The following is an 18,116-nucleotide window of genomic DNA, read 5'->3' as shown; positions in this document are numbered from 1 at the left end:
GGCCGGCAAGGGTGTGAGACCTAACACCGAACACACACACACGTACATACCAACAACCGGAAAATTTCCATCTGGATTTTTGTTTTTTTCCGGTGAAAACCGTATACCCCAAAACTGGACCGATTACTATACTTTCCCTTCTGTAGTTATAGCTCTGTTATAAGCGCAAGGCGGGAAAGTAATAGTAAATATTTATATTTTCAGAATGTGGAATAATTAAAACCTTTCGTATCAGTTTAAACGCATTAAATAATCCGAAATGTTTTTCTCTTGTCAAAAACTGATGCACCGATCATATAAACAGATTTAAAGAAATCTCTATTATAAATACTTCTTTTATTTATTTCTTGTAACAGATATTTCTTGTAAAAATGTTTATAATTTTGTTATTTGCTGTTCAATTGCGCAAGAGATAAAACATATTCGTTATCAGAAGACAATTTCACTACGACTGAAAGCTTGTAAATTCTTTTACCCACCTACTCGACGTACACCACCATGACCACGTTATTTCCACACTGCGCCCACATCACCTCTTGGACGCCAAACCTAATTGTTCCAAATACGATTTAATTTTTAATGTAGAGCGTTTTTCTAAATATGTTTGTCTATTATTCAAGATTATAGAGAGCGAAGTAAGATTATAATAAATAATTGTATAATAAAATCTTAACTAGAATTTTATACAGAAGAATTGAGAGGAGAGTGGAAGAAGTGTTAGGAGAAGACCGATTTGGTTTCAGGAAAAGTATAGGGACAAGGGAAGCAATTTTAGGCCTCAGATTAATAGTAGAAGGAAGATTAAAGAAAAACAAACCAACATACTTGGCGTTTATAGACCTAGAAAAGGCTTTCGATAACGTAGACTGGAATAAAATGTTCAGCATTTAAAAAAAATTAGGGTTCAAATACAGAGATAGAAGAACAATTGCTAACATGTACAGGAACCAAACAGCAACAATAACAATTGAAGAACATAAGAAAGAAGCCCTAATAAGAAAGGGAGTCCGACAAGGATGTTCCCTATCTCCGTTACTTTTTAATCTTTACATGGAACTAGCAGTTAATGATGTTAAAGAACAATTTAGATTCGGAGTAACAGTACAAGGTGAAAAGATAAAGATGCTACGATTTGCCGATGATATAGTAATTCTAGCCAAGAGTAAAAAGGATTTAGAAGAAACAATGAACGGCATAGATGAAGTCCTACGCAAGAACTATCGCATGAAAATAAACAAGAACAAAACAAAAGTAATGAAATGTAGTAGAAATAACAAAGATGGACCACTGAATGTGAAAATAGGAGGAGAAAAGATTATGGAGGTAGAAGAATTTTGTTATTTGGGAAGTAGAATTACTAAAGATGGACGAAGCAGGAGCGATATAAAATGCCGAATAGCACAAGCTAAACGAGCCTTCAGTAAGAAATATAATTTGTTTACATCAAAAATTAATTTAAATGTCAGGAAAAGATTTTTGAAAGTGTATGTTTGGAGTGTCGCTTTATATGGAAGTGAAACTTGGACAATCGGAGTATCTGAGAAGAAAATATTAGAAGCTTATGAAATGCGGTGCTATAGGAGAATGTTAAAAATCAGATGGGTGGACAAAGTGACAAATGAAGAGGTATTGCGGCAAATAGATGAAGAAAGAAGCATTTGGAAAAATATAGTTAAAAGAAGAGACAGACTTATAGGCCACATACTAAGGCATCCTGGAATAGTCGCTTTAATATTGGAAGGACAGGTAGAAGGGAAAAATTGTGTAGGCAGGCCACGTTTGGAGTATGTAAAACAAATTGTTGGGGATGTAGGATGTAGAGGGTATACTGAAATGAAACGACTAGCACTAGATAGGGAATCTTGGAGAGCTGCATCAAACCAGTCAAATGACTGAAGACAAAAAAAAAAAAATAATTGTATAGAATATAAGGAATAACGGTCTTTACCGCTAGCCTTAACTGTTATTTCATCGACTAAAACCATCGTTCCATGTTACGATATAACTTTATTAATAATAATTAAAGGTTACTTAACGATCACATCCTTTGTTTTTGCTACAGCTTGTAGCGAAAAGCAGGACTCCTTATTTCATTTTCCCTTTTACAGTGGACTTATTAACAAATAGAAGATAACGAAACGATTTTATAATCTTTAGATATAAACCTGAAGTATAATTTGAATAACAGCGCTTGCGTAGCTACTTTATTGAACGTTTAATAAAGTTAACTCTAGCAGCTGCTTATCAGATGTTTACGTTTCATATAATCCCAAATTAAATTAACTTATTTTCTCGTCATGCGTCTCCGTATTTGCCCGGGAAATAATACAGATTTTAATGAAACTTGTAAAGATTACATACATGCTTTCAGCTATATTATTAAAATATTTATAGGGTGTCCAACCACGTATAATATTGTCAGCATGACAAAAAAAAAAAAAAAAAAATTAAATAAATTGAGAATATTAAAAAACATTTCTCTCTTCTCTCTCTCTCTATTTATCTATCTATCTGCGTCTGTCTCTCTGTTTCTCTCCTGTGAATGTGTATCTGTTTGTGTAAGCCGCGCATCAGAAAACAGTTTTCTGTTTATCGGTAATATTGTGTGTGTGTGTATTTTCGGTGTTAGTCCTCGCATATAATATCGGTTAAAAACACATGTATTTATATTTATGTACATACGTAAATAACAGTAAATAATTTTTAACGGGATTTTTAATCGGTACCAACGGAAAGCTTTTATTCGTGATCTATTCACCGAGAATAATCGTAGGAAAACTTTAAAGAAACTTTTTACAACTTTTCAAGAGTAATTTTTTTATTTTTTATTTAACCGCTAAGGGTGAAGTTTGTTAAAATAAAATTTCAGTAAATAAAACAGGAAATGTTTCAAACACGGATTCTACAGATTGATTTTCACGAAAATTTTCATTTCGAACAAATCACTAAGTAATAGACAAATAAAAAAACAAAAAAAAACATAGGAATAAAAATTGAACCAGGTAGAATTAAAAAAAAACAATCTTTATGTGGATATGAGTATTACGCGTGATTGCGAGACGGTTTTTATTTACGAATGTTTGTTTTGTTTGAGTTGCACACCGGTCTAATGACCGATGAAGAATGGTGGATCCTTGGTTTTACTGGAGTTTTTTTGTGTTACAGTCAACTTTGTTATCGAAAAATATTTGCATAATTAAATTAACTACTCGTCAATAAAGATGTTTGGTAATACTCGCATTATTTTTCATTTAAATATGCATTAATATCTTTAATAGGAACATTTCTGATATTTCAAAAACGTCTCTTTTTGGTAGAACGTTGTGTTTTTGTAATCCACTAGTTGGCGTCACAGATTTCACACGATAATAATAATATCGATTTTTTTTTAATTTAAATGAATGTTTTCTTTCCGGTTGGAAATTAAATAAGTTCTTTAAAGGACGCTGTTTATTTCAGTTAGTATATGAAGTATAATGTACCGATCGAACTGGAATTATAAAAGTCGAAATAATATAACTGAAATGGAGTGATCGATTGTTATATCTCATTTTTCTATTTGAGAGCCTCACGTCCCTCACGAGAAGTAACTGGCTGTTAGTAATTATAAAGTAGACGGAGGGGGATTTTCATCGCTCCATTTATAGCTTAAATTACAGATAAATTTCATTAGAAATTTTATATTAAATCACGATCGGTGGTCAGTTACACGCGATCAGAATATCATTTTACTATTGCGATTACTAAACTTTAACGTGAGACTTCCTTAGGATGTGAAATGTAAATAAAATCAAAAAGTATAACCTTATAAAAATTCCTCTTACTATGTTGCCGCTTAGGTGAATAAATTTTTGTTTAAAATCAGGATTTTTGAGAATCGCTGTTTATCCTTTCAGATATAGGTAAACTTTGAAAAATATTATCCCGCAGCAGTGCAAGTTAATATTGCTAGTCGTACTGCCTTAACTTTATTTAAATCCAGAAATTAAAAAAAAAATCCCTTTCGGCACGCCGGAAGGCGGAGGTAGATTTCACCGGTGCTAAGTAAAAAGAAAAAAAGATTTCCTTCCACCTTAAAGTTAAGGAAAACTTCAAATTTACTCGATACGACAACGGATGCATGTGAAAAAAAGTTTCACATGTTTAGCATACGACAGCCCCTTTTTTTACAATTGCAGCAAGATTTTGGTCTGCCTTGCCGTAAGGGTTGGTCATATCAAAAATTATTTCAGATAAAGTTTTAGGTAATGTTTAGAGGACTAACGACCACTTTAAACCGATTCGACACAGCCTATTAAGGGAGGTATGATTCTTTTTTGTCTTCGAACCCCCATTTTTTCCACCCCCTAGGCCGACGGTTGCTGACATCAAATTTATATAAGTTTTAAGCCCTTATCCAAAGAATAGTAGGATCTTTAAACGAATTCGATATTTTACTTAATAAGAAAGTTGTAGCGATATAACTTTCCCGAAAAAGGTCCTCCCACTTCCACCCGCACGGTCCGATTTTGGCCATTCGACTGAGATTTTGGGACGAGTTATTTTTAATAAACAATTTCAAAGTGATTGCGGCAGTTATCCTGTCCACAAGAAACTGAAATATAACATGTATAAATGTATTTTAAACTTTTGAGCTGACGGTGGTTTTGGAGTCTGCGGGATGTGAAACGCGAAGATATATAGAAATTTTTCGGATGTCGAATCATTGTACCCGTTACAGTAGGTAGTTTTCTATTGAAATCTACCTAAAAAAGAATAAACATATGAAATAACTACTATTTAGTAAACGAAAGCATCGTAAACAAGTAATATATTTTATTGTAATTCATTACTGTACACCGATGATATAATTATTTTTCGAAATTATTAATTAATATTTAATTTTTTCATCCCAATTCCAACAATATACATGTAACATAACTTAAGTTAGCTTTTTAATTATTGCTAGATCGTGGATACCGGTGTTCTTTGGTGGTTGGGTTTCAATTAACCACACATCTCAGGATTGTCGAACTGAGAATGTACAAGACTACACTTCATTTACACTCATACATATCATCCTCATTCATCCTCTGAAGTATTATCTAAACGGTAGTTACCGGAGGCTAAACAGGAAAAAGAAAGGAAAGCTTTTTAATTATTAGGTTTACGATAATTTACATTTAAGTTCCTCCTCTATGAATCATGAGACCTTGCCGTTGGTGAGGGGGCTTGAGTGCTCAGGGATACAGAGTAGCTGGACCGAAGGTGCAACCATATCGGAGAGGTATCTGTTGAGAGCCAGACTAAGGAATGATTCCTGAAAGAGGGCAGCAGCTCTTTCAGTAGTTGTTAGGGGCGTGAGTCACAATGACTTAAACGGCCGTATCAACATCACTCAGTCCTCTGAGTACTGCGCAGCTGAAAGCAATGGAAAACTACAGCTGCTTTTTTTCCAAGAAAATGTGGCTCTCTGCATTTTCACATAGCAACAATGGAGGCGCCTTCCTTGGTAAAATATTCCGGAGGTAAAATAGTCCCCCGTTCGGATCTCCGGGTGGGGACTACTAAGGAAGGGGTCACCAGAAAATTAAAAAATAACATTCTACGAGTCGGAGCGTGGAATGTTAGAAGCTTAAAAAAGGTTGGTAGGCTAGAAAATTTAAAAAGGGAAATGGATAGGGTGAATGTGGATATAGTAGGAATTAGTGAGGTTCGGTGGGAAGAGGAAGGCGACTTTTGGTCAGGTGATTTTAGAGTAATTAACTCAGCGTCAAATAATGGGCAGGCAGGAGTAGGTTTCGTGATGAACAAGAAGATAGGGAGGAGAGTGGAGTATTTCAAAACGCATAGCGATAGAATCATTGTAATAAGGATAAAATCAAAACCTAAACCGACAACGATTGTTAACGTTTATATGCCTACAAGCGCCCATGATGATGATGAGGTAGAGTGTGTATACGAAGAGATTGATGAAGCAATTAAACACGTAAAGGGAGATGAAAATTTAATAATAGTTGGAGATTGGAATGCAAGCATTGGAAAAGGCAAGGAAGGAAATATAGTGGGTGAATATGGGCTGGGCAAAAGGAATGAAAGAGGGGACCGACTTATAGAATTTTGCACGAAGTATAATTTAGTAATTGCCAACACCCAATTTAAAAATCATAATAGAAGAATATACACTTGGAAAAAGCCAGGCGATACTGGAAGGTATCAGATAGATTATATCATGGTTAAGCAAAGATTTAGAAATCAACTCGTTGACTGCAAAACTTACCCTGGAGCAGACATTGATAGCGACCATAATTTGGTGATAATGAAATGTAGATTGGGGTTTAAAAACCTGAAGAAAAGTTGTCAGATGAATCGGTGGAATTTAGAGAAGCTTGAGGAAGAGGAGGTAAAGAAGATTTTTGAGGAGGACATCGCAAGAGGTCTGAGTAAAAAAGATATGGTAGAAAATGTAGAAGAAGAATGGGAAAATGTTAAAAAGGAAATTCTTAAATCAGCTGAAGCAAACTTAGGCGGAATAAAGAGAACTGGTAGAAAACCTTGGGTTTCAGACGATATATTGCAGCTGATGGATGAACGTAGAAAATATAAGAATGCTAATGATGAAGAAAGTAAAAGGAACTATCGGCAATTAAGAAATGCTATAAATAGGAAATGCAAACTGGCGAAAGAAGAGTGGATTAAAGAAAAGTGTTCAGAAGTGGAAAGAGAAATGAACATTGGTAAAATTGACGGAGCATACAGGAAAGTTAAGGAAAATTTTGGGGTACATAAATTAAAATCTAATAATGTGTTAAACAAAGATGGTACACCAATATATAATACGAAAGGTAAAGTCGATAGATGGGTGGAATATATTGAAGAGTTATACGGAGGAAATGAATTAGAAAATGGTGTTATAGAGGAAGAAGAGGAAGTTGAGGAGGATGAAATGGGAGAAACAATACTGAGATCTGAATTTAAGAGAGCATTAAAAGATTTAAATGGCAGAAAGGCTCCTGGAATAGACGGAATACCTGTAGAATTACTGCGCAGTGCAGGTGAGGAAGCGATTGATAGATTATACAAACTGGTGTGTAATATTTATGAAAAAGGGGAATTTCCGTCAGACTTCAAAAAAAGTGTTATAGTTATGATACCAAAGAAAGCAGGGGCAGATAAATGTGAAGAATACAGAACAATTAGTTTAACTAGTCATGCATCAAAAATCTTAACTAGAATTTTATACAGAAGAATTGAGAGGAGAGTGGAAGAAGTGTTAGGAGAAGACCAATTTGGTTTCAGGAAAAGTATAGGGACAAGGGAAGCAATTTTAGGCCTCAGATTAATAGTAGAAGGAAGATTAAAGAAAAACAAACCAACATACTTGGCGTTTATAGACCTAGAAAAGGCTTTCGATAACGTAGATTGGAATAAAATGTTCAGCATTTTAAAAAAATTAGGGTTCAAATACAGAGATAAAAGAACAATTGCTAACATGTACAGGAACCAAACAGCAACAATAACAATTGAAGAACATAAGAAAGAAGCCCTAATAAGAAAGGGAGTCCGACAAGGATGTTCCCTATCTCCGTTACTTTTTAATCTTTACATGGAACTAGCAGTTAATGATATTAAAGAACAATTTAGATTCGGAGTAACAGTACAAGGTGAAAAGATAAAGATGCTACGATTTGCTGATGATATAGTAATTCTAGCCGAGAGTAAAAAGGATTTAGAAGAAACAATGAATGGCATAGATGAAGTCCTACGCAAGAACTATCGCATGAAAATAAACAAGAACAAAACAAAAGTAATGAAATGTAGTAGAAATAACAAAGATGGACCACTGAATGTGAAAATAGGAGGAGAAAAGATTATGGAGGTAGAAGAATTTTGTTATTTGGGAAGTAAAATTACTAAAGATGGACGAAGCAGGAGCGATATAAAATGCCGAATAGCACAAGCTAAACGAGCCTTCAGTAAGAAATATAATTTGTTTACATCAAAAATGAATTTAAATGTCAGGAAAAGATTTTTGAAAGTGTATGTTTGGAGTGTCGCTTTATATGGAAGTGAAACTTGGACAATCGGAGTATCTGAGAAGAAAAGATTAGAAGCTTTTGAAATGTGGTGCTATAGGAGAATGTTAAAAATCAGATGGGTGGATAAAGTGACAAATGAAGAGGTATTGCGGCAAATAGATGAAGAAAGAAGCATTTGGAAGAATATAGTTAAAAGAAGAGACAGACTTATAGGCCACATACTAAGGCATCCTGGAATAGTCGCTTTAATATTGGAAGGACAGGTAGAAGGGAAAAATTGTGTAGGCAGGCCACGTTTGGAGTATGTAAAACAAATTGTTGGGGATGTAGGATGTAGAGGGTATACTGAAATGAAACGACTAGCACTAGATAGGGAATCTTGGAGAGCTGCATCAAACCAGTCAAATGACTGAAGACAAAAAAAAAAAAAAAAAAACATTTAAGTTCATAGAATCTTTTTTTTTATGGACGGGCGAAGAATAACAAAAGAAAAATTACTAATACGTATTACAATAAAATTAAAATTAATTATAAAATCGACAAATAATAAAAGTAATAATTAAAATTGCTAACAAGCAGTGACGGCGACTTACAAATTCAAAAAGTAACAATTCAGAAATTATACAAATGAAAAAAAGTAAAAAAAAGTAAGTAATCAAAGCTAATATTATATTAATGAATGCAATTGAATCAAGAAATGAAAAAAAATTAAAGTAATCAGCTGAAATAATAAAAAAAAACTCCCGTTCAAGTTCAAATATAGTAAATAATTACATTAATTATTTAATTAGAAGAGAGAGTGTTAGTTTGTTCCGATTCTCTAAGTGCACTTGTTGCAATTCGGAACAAAAACATTAAGCATGTCTTAATTTCAAACATCCTGTCCATTTTATACGTTTTAAATCAACGAGGACAGCGATGCATATTTGTATGGACTCCAGGGCATGCTGGTGTTACAGGTAATGAGAGCGCAGACGAAGCAGCCGGAAAGGCAACAGTCTGCGATGATTTGGATGCATTTCCTGTAAGAGTGGCAGACGTTAAAAAATTGTCTAACTAACGTAGTGAAAGAACAAGTGGAATACTGAGTGGAAGAGTTTAAATACTAAATTAAACTCGGTGAAAACTTCTCCATATAAATGGAAAAGCGACGTGAAGTTGACTCGCCGAGAACAAGTAGCTGTGACCAGACTTAGAATCGGTCACACGCGATTAACAAATTCATATGTGTTAACCGGCGATGAGAGACCGATGTGCGGTGTTTGCAATAAAAAACTTACAATTAAGCATCTAATAGAAGAGTGTACAATATATGAGGACCTCAGAAAGAGGTTCCGTCTAAGAAATGATATTACTGGTGATTTAGCTAATGAAAATGAAAGAAAAATAGTTGCATATTTACACGCCAGTGGACTTCTTAAAAGTCTATAAAAATGGAAATTTTAAAACCGTGTTAAAGAGTCTGTAAGAGGTAGTTTCATCCATATATGGGAGTCTCGAAGCGTGGCACGTATAGTGACGGGAGGTAGCAGCCATCTTGCCTAGTCCACCCTGGCTTGTCTGCATTCAAGAGCGGTGAGTCGGGGTGCGTCCAATGATGGCATGGGGGACCCTCAAGGGTAGACTGAGGGCGCGAGGCTATGGGTGGACGCAATGCATGCCTGTAGCCTGTTTATATGGAGAGTCGACTGCCACGGCATCCTGGCGCGACTGATATTCTGCTTAACGGCCCCGAGGGTGCTAAAATTAACAAATAATCGAGACAGGTAGAAGAAGATAACGGTATTGATAACTTGTATTTTTAATTTCATGGTTTTTTGAGAACCTTATCTCAAATTTTAATATCGGGGCCCTTTACACCCCGTAAGTGTTGCGCTTGTGTTTGTTATTTGTGTTTTAATGTTCTGTGTAGTTTTTGCTTTTAAATAAAATGTAAGGGCCCTTTACATCCTTACATATGACGATCCTGATGGTGATACTAATTTCTTTCTAAGAACGTGACGAGGGCTTAGTAGTCGATACCCGTAAAAATTCTAGAAAAAAAAAGTAAATACGCATCAAAGATCTTGTTAAATGGATTAGGCTGGCTGACTCTAGAAATGTTTGTGGTGTTGAATCAGAATAACAACTGATTTTAGCATTATGGTAGCATTATTCATTTTAAACATGGACATGCAAGAAAAAAAGATATATATATATAATAAATAATTCAAAAGGATAGAACAAAAAACAGCAGAACTCATGTCAGATGTCTGACCTGTGCGGATGACCTGGCTTTGCTAGGCTTCAATAAAATGAAGTATTTCAATAGGTAGAGAATCTAAAACAGGTGGCTGAGAAAGCAGATCTTTAGATAGATTTTCTTTGAAAAATTAGAAATAATGACCAGCATCAAAACTACCATTAAAAAGAAAATTAGCACCGAATACGGAAATTTTAAAATCGTGTCTATTATCAAACATGCAGGGGAAATAACAAAATACAACATTACGGAAAGAGCGGAAATAGAAGAGAAACAAAACCGGGTAAATTACTTTTCCTGACCAAAGATATCTACAATAAGAAACCTCTCAAAAGAAATATTAAGCTACAGAGGTGAGACCAGAGATACTAGATGGAAGTTAACAACCTGGGACCGTTAAAGAAAAGAACACTAAGAACAATCCTACGCCCTAAGAAAACAACAGAAGGATACAGACTGAAATCCAAACAAGAGAGGAAAAAGGAGATCGAGGTTTTCGGACCACGTATACAGAATGACGAACAGACTAAAATTTCCGTTCGGCGGGTCAATTTGTCGATAAAGGACGTCGACACTCTTACGCGGGAAAAGGAATTGTTATGTGACACGAAGAAGACTGCTGGGGATTCGGTCACTATTGACGTTCTCACCCTGTGGCCGTCGTATGGGGAAACTAAAGTGGTGACGGTGGCAGTCCCGCCACTGCTGGTCGCGGAATCGCTAACGGTCGGCCGACTTCGTGTAGGATAGGTATCTTGTCGGGTTTCGAGGAGGTCCACCGAGGAACGATGCTATCGGTGCTGGGGCATAGGATATCGGGGGGGTCCTAGCCCCGACAAAAGGGGGCGTTGTTTTAATTGTGGAGCTGATGGGCACCTCCGGAAGGACTACCAAACAGAAGATAAATGTTCGCTATACAACACCGGCGAGCATTCACTCGGGGGTCGGAGCTGCAGCGGCAAAATATGAGCCCCGTCGTCTTTGCTTGTGAAGGGCCTAAGGTTGGGACAGCCCCGTCCAGGAGGGGTGGGCCGCTTAGGTGTCCCGCTCTCGTTGATCGGACGGGAACTTCCTTGTGTCTTCAACACGGGGGTGAAAGTAAGACTGTAGTCCCGGTGGGGGATCCCTTGGGGTCCCCTTATTATAGGCATGGCGTATAATTAAAAGGCCGGGTCCCGGCTACCTGGGGAGAACTTTAATTGCCGAAGAGGTAGTTTGAGGTGATGGCACTCCCTGGAGCCGAGTAAATGCTTAATTGCGAATCCAGCTTCGGGTTTGGGGGGGGGGGATAAAACAACGATGTACTCAACAAAAATAAATAGACAAATATTCATTGAGCCCTGGGAACAAAACCGCAACCACGGGTACATTAAAAAAAATAAAGAAAGAATTATAGAACGGGATCCAAAAACAGGAAACGATAGATAGAAAGCGATTCAGACAAAAAAATTATTCAGACAAACGACGAGGAAGGAAAGTATCACACCACAGTGAACAGATTGGAAAAAATAAATAGCAAACACGCGAAAAAGATGAAAGAATGTTGGGAAAAAAGGAAGTTGAAGAAACCATGTTTACGCGGTCCGTAGTTAATTGTTACTCGTAAATTGTTTGAATCGCAAAAATAAAAATAAATACTAAAAGAAACTGCTAATTATGAGTACCGCTAATATTATCTTGTATTTTCAAATCGTACACAAATTTTATCTTTAATTTTTTTATAAATATCCTTGTTAGGGTAATGACACAGACAGCTGTTTTGACCTTATTGTTGTTACGAGTCGACAAATCATTACGTTTTTGTAATACAACGAAACTGTTGCGATACACACAAGCTGTTAGCAACGGTGTTCGATTTTCAAACTGAGTTTCTAGGTGAAGAAAATGATGTCAGAGTTAAGGATTTTATTACTTTCGTTTATTTCTTTTGATAATACATTTTATATCTTTTATTTATGTTTTTTTTTTAACTTTTATTTGAAAGTATTTTATTTAATAATTTTCAATAATTAAAATGATCGGTCGAAAGGAAAAATTTGCCTTGAAGTAATTAACTGGTAAAGTTGAAAAGCGTTGTAATCGTTATTAATTAGTAGGAAGTAACCGTTCATCTACGAGTAAAATTATAAAATTCTTCTTTGTATTTTTCTATTTCTAAGAATAAATTATTAAAATGAATTTTGTCTGGTCTGTCTTCACAATTAAGAATCCATAATTAAGTTATTTTGTCCTTTTTCCGACGATAATAAAGTAATGAAAATTGAAGTTTCTCATTTTTCAACACGCTTCCTTTCCTTCCAAAATCATTTTCGCATTGTAACCCGACGTGTAAAACGTAATCTTATAAACTATAATCGTGTCATTTCTATTAAAAAAATAACCGAATAAAAACGCTTTGGTCAAAGTAGCTGTTTGTATTTGAGACCTCTAACTGAATTTAGTTTGTTTACTTTACGATCTCGTTGAAAAAAGTACTCTTTACACGGCGGGCTAGACATTTTTTATGCAGATTGTTGTCGCCGGCTTCCGTGGCGCGAGTGGTAGCGTCTCGGCCTTTCACTCGGGGGTCCTGGGTTCGAATCCCGGTCGGGCATGGTATTTTTCACACACGCTGCGAAAACATTAATCTCATCCTTAACTGCGGACCCTAAGTTAAAAAAAAGAAAAAAAAAGATATCTATTGTTGTCATTTCACGGATCGCAAACGCAAATTCAGTAAGCTGGTTTTACTCACGGTTTTTTCCCATTACGTGAGACATGCCGAAACTGTCCGATCTACGATAGATTTGTTTTTTTACCGGAAACAGTGTATAACAAGATATCTGTTATTTCCGTTCTCTACCGCTACCTGTCGGCAAAAAGAATATGCAATGTTCATCTCATAAATAGTTTCAGATAATCACTGACAGCGCATTTTGAATTCTATGTAGAAAATTATCGGAAGATAATATCAAAATTTTAAATTATTTTAGGATGTCAGTCGGATCGTTCTATGAGATGATGATAAAACAGATGAATTAGTTACTCGCCAGAGTCTCCATTTCTTGTAAGAGTTAATCGTTTCAAGAACCGTTTCGGTTACACTGCATACCTGAAAGCCTTTTACTTTCTTTTTCCTGTTTAGCCTCCGGTAACTACCGTATATATAATTCTTCAGAGGATGATATGTACGAGTGTAAATGGGGTCTAGTCTTGTACATTCTCAGTTCGACCGTTCCCGAGATGTGCGGTTAATTGAAACCCGACCGCCAAAGAACACCGGTATCCACGATCTAGTATTCAAATCCGTGTAAAAATAACCGGCTTTACTAGGACTTGAACGCTGGAACTGTCGACTTCCAAATCAGCTGATTTGGGAAGACGCGTTTACCGCTAGACCGACCCGGTGGGTTATACTTGAAGAGCCAGACGCATACAATCGAACCGGCAGTATAAATAGTTTTCTTTCTTTTTTCTATTTACCCTTCGGGAATTACTGTTCAGAGGATGATTGAGGACGATATGTATGAATGTAAATGGGGTCTAGTCTTGTACATTCTCAGTTCGACAGTTCCTGAGATGTGTAGTTAATTGAAACCCGACCGACAAAGATCACCGGTATTCACGATCTAATAATCAAATCCGTAAAAAATAACCGTCTTTATTAGGACTTGAACGCTGGAACTATCGACTTCCAAATCTGCTGATTCGGGAATACGCGTCACCATTAGACCGATCCGGTGGGCAGTATAAATAGTCTACAAGGATCCCGTGTAGTTAGCTGACGCTAATTTGCGGATTGGCGTTCTCTTTAACATGACGACATGTATTTTAGAACGTGACCGCAACTCCGAGATTTGTAAAACGCCCTAACTTGCGTAAATAGAATTATTCCCATCGATATGAGAACGGACCGCAATTACGTCGATTAAACTCTTGCACAAAACTTATTATTGTTTCATATCGTTACTTAAAGGATGAAAATTTATTTTTTGTAATTTAATTTAAACATTTAAATCGTTATACATTTTACAATTATAACTTTTCTATTAATAAACATTATTTTATTCAATATAAACAATAATTTTATTATTTTTCTTCAGAATGAATAATGAATTTGTTTACATTTTAAACAAAAATATAATTTTAACGAGAGATATACCTTTAGAACACGATAAAAGTACTTGTTTACGTAGTCGAATATTTGCATTTGGTGGAAATTTTCTGCGTAAGTCTGTGTATTCATACTTTTTTTTACAGGCACTGAGATCTTAAGTGCATATTCAATAAAATTTTCATTTCAGGGTTAAAGAAGTTTGACTTTATGCGATTTTTTTTTTTTTTAGTACGAAATAAGTTCCTTGTAACTATGTAACTATAAAAGAAAAATTTATGAATAATGATTTTATATATATATTAATATATTCCCGTGTTGCCCGATCTCTCTGGTAAAAATGAAATCAGGCATAAATTGTCAAACTGCGTAATTCATTTTTATTACATTTTTTTAGTTATTATAATTTACCGCATAAACCGGAAGATTGTGCGGTGAGTATATGAAACGGAAATATTTAAAACGTCTGACCGGATTTGAATCGGAGTCCAACGAATGAAAGACGGAGATATTACTACTCCATCACGGTGATCGGAATTTTTGTAATCCATTTTAACAGTTATAAGTAGTTTACTAACCGATTTAACAAAGCGGGTTGTGGGGAGGTTGTCATTTTATTTAAAATTAACCGCTTTAAAAAATTATATATAAGTTGGTTTAACTGCATCAGTAAAGTGAAAAAAAAAAAGTAAATAAGTTATCTCATACGTCACGATTAAATATTAAAATATTTACCTCTAATACATACATATTATTATTACATACATACATTTATTTAGAGAATTCTCTTTCTTATGACAAATTGTAAAATCAATTTCATTTTGCCGTCTGTTCTTATTTATATTCAAGTCTACAGACCGAAAATTTCGGTCGATTTCGTTAACGGCCAATCGAACCAGGAAAATGGAGACGGGAAGGGGGGCTTTTTAGAAAAAAACAACATATCGCTATAACTTTCTATAGTAAAATATCGAATTCCTTTAAAGCGCCTACTATTCTTTGGATAAGGGCCTAAAACGAATGAAGTCAAGTTTCTGATATTGCAGATTTAATAATTAAAATACTGTATAAAATTTTTAGACCTTATAAATTTATAACCTTGTAAGAATAGGATTTTGGTTTTAGACAAAGAAGAGTAGCTTAAGTAGCATCTGCAATTCATCGTCACTTTCACTTCCAGACGTTACGATTATATTATCTGCAAAGAGGAAAGCGTTCAAATGCTCATCAGAACAGGTCGCGAAGGAAAATTAAACGATTCCATTTTTTATACTTTTCTTATAACCGATACCAACCCTTTTTCTTTGAGATTGTAAGGGAAATTTATTAACGATAAATTACTTTGTTCTTGTTTTTCTTGCACGCAATCTGCTGGTTATAAGAGCGTAATTTCCATCGTAAAGGCTTAAAACAAAAAGATGAACTGTATAAAGCTGAAACGTAAATTTTATTACTTTTCTTAAGAGAAACTGAATACTTCAGATAAAACTATAAGAATCTTTTGAAATACATTGAAAAAAATAAAGTATTTATATTTTTTCCCGTTTTATATTTATTATTATGAAGTGTTATATATTGTACTCGCATACTGTAACTAGTGATAAAACTCTTCGTCTCAAATCAATTTTTAACAGCTGATTTTCCAAGTCGAAGGATTTGAGGTTCAAATCCTAGTAAAGATTGGTCGGTAAATTTTATACGGATTTGACTATTAGTCGTTGGAAAACAGTATACTTTGGCGGTTGCGGTTCAATTAACCTCAAATCTTAGAAACGGTAGGCCTAAGTGTGTACGGTTTTATTAAAATGATGTTTTAATATTTAATAAATATATTTTTTTGATTACGTTTTTGAAGCGATTGGGACTTTGTTTTCGCAATATTCTGATAAAATTAGGATTATATTACGAGATAATAATCGTAATATATATCGGCAGTTAAATTTATCGTTGTATATTTCGTAACTTTTAATGAATATAAATGAAAATAAATGAATAATCTTATTTTTACGTGACTGCCCAAAAAGGAGTGTAATGTATTTAAGATTTATATATGTATGTTTGTTCCACCGTAGCAGTTCAACGGCTGAACCGATTTAGATGATGACCCCGTGTTGGAATCCTTACGTTACGGGGATTGTTACAAGCTATATATATTTAAATAAATTTAAAAAATTAGAATTATGCTATATACAAAATTGTCACCCGCACGCTCTTTAATTATCCTACATTAAAAAGCAGCGCTTGTCAACTGTCTTTTTTTTTTGGCAGTCAAGTTCTTAAATTTTTAATATTTATCTCTTGTTTCTTTATGTAATTTATTTTGTTAAGGAGTGCGGTTAATCTATTTTTAAAAAAAAATATTTTCGGTTAATCTTTTTTATTAAGTTATAGAATATTGTATTTTGCATATCGTACAGTATATTATATGTTTTTACAGTTTGCAAACATCGATTTTTCTAACATATCTCTATAAAAAAAAAGCTGACAACACAGTTGTAGAATTTTCCCTCCTGCCGGCTTTTTTTGTTTTGTTTAACCTACGGGACCACCGCTAGATATCGCTTCAGAGGTTGAAATGAAGATTTCTAGCGTGACCGGGATTCGAACCCGGGACCTCCGGATGAAAGGCCGAGACGCTATCATTCGCGCCACGGAGGACGGCTTTAAGAACTTAAGAAAGGATGAAATGGACGAATCGTTTTCTAATATTTGTTACAGAAGACTTATGGAAAATATAGGGAATAGAATTCGAGAAAGATAAACTTATCTTTAAAAAATTATAATATACGAACAGACGGAAGAGCTGTTTTCGTGCAACATAAATAAACGACGGTTGCAATACCTTGTTTTGCGAAAAAATGTTTTTCATTTCTGTTCCGTTTATCGAATCTACTGAATCTCAATTCGCTTAAAATATAATTAAAAATTTATCTTTACAGAAACACTTTTTCATTGAAGTTTTGAATAATATAATTATTTTGTCATCGATTATTTAATCGGTTTGATGCGGCTCTCCAAGATTCCTTATCTAGTGCTAGTCGTTTCATTTCGGTATGTTCCCTACATCCTACATCCCTAACAATTTGTTTTACATATTCCAAACGTTGCCTGCCTGCACAATTTTTTCCATATACCTGTCCCATCTATTTGTTATAATGGTAATAACAAGTTAAAAAAAAATCGGAATTTTCTGTATTCCGTTCAACGTGTAGGGAAATACGCGGTCAAACAATTTTCATTAACGCCTTCTGAGTTGCGAATTATTTTTTAATTTTTTTTTTCTTTAATATTTTTACCTTAACATTATTTCATCTCTTTGTATTTTAAACGTGCAAATTTTGGGGCAGTTCATTCTTTTAACTCCGCATTAACATATTAACCTATTCCTTACGTAATATCTTATATAATAATTAAAATAAAAAAATTATCGATGTATTTTACCGCTAAACGAAGAGATTTTTTTATATTATTAAAGCTTCTACTTTTCTGCGTTATTCTTGTGAAGTTTATTAAAAAATAAATTATAAATTTAAGGCGCACTACGTATTAACATTAACCCGTTTATCGTTACTTTTGATGGTAGAATGCGATAAATATACATATCGTAGTTTTCTATACGGCTATGTGAAATTAATTGTTACGCTACAATACAGTTTCCTAACAGACGGTCGAGATTACTGCTACGTTTTACGGGTTTTCATTCTTTCACAGCCCTTTTTTTATTCCTTGTTACCCGAAATAGTCGAACTATGTATTTATCGTA

This window comes from Lycorma delicatula, chromosome 10, assembly GCF_047948215.1.
Source record: "Lycorma delicatula isolate Av1 chromosome 10, ASM4794821v1, whole genome shotgun sequence".
NCBI lineage: Eukaryota > Metazoa > Arthropoda > Insecta > Hemiptera > Fulgoridae > Lycorma > Lycorma delicatula.
The sequence above is the reverse complement of the archived record's forward strand: the minus strand, read 5'-3'. Positions refer to the sequence as shown.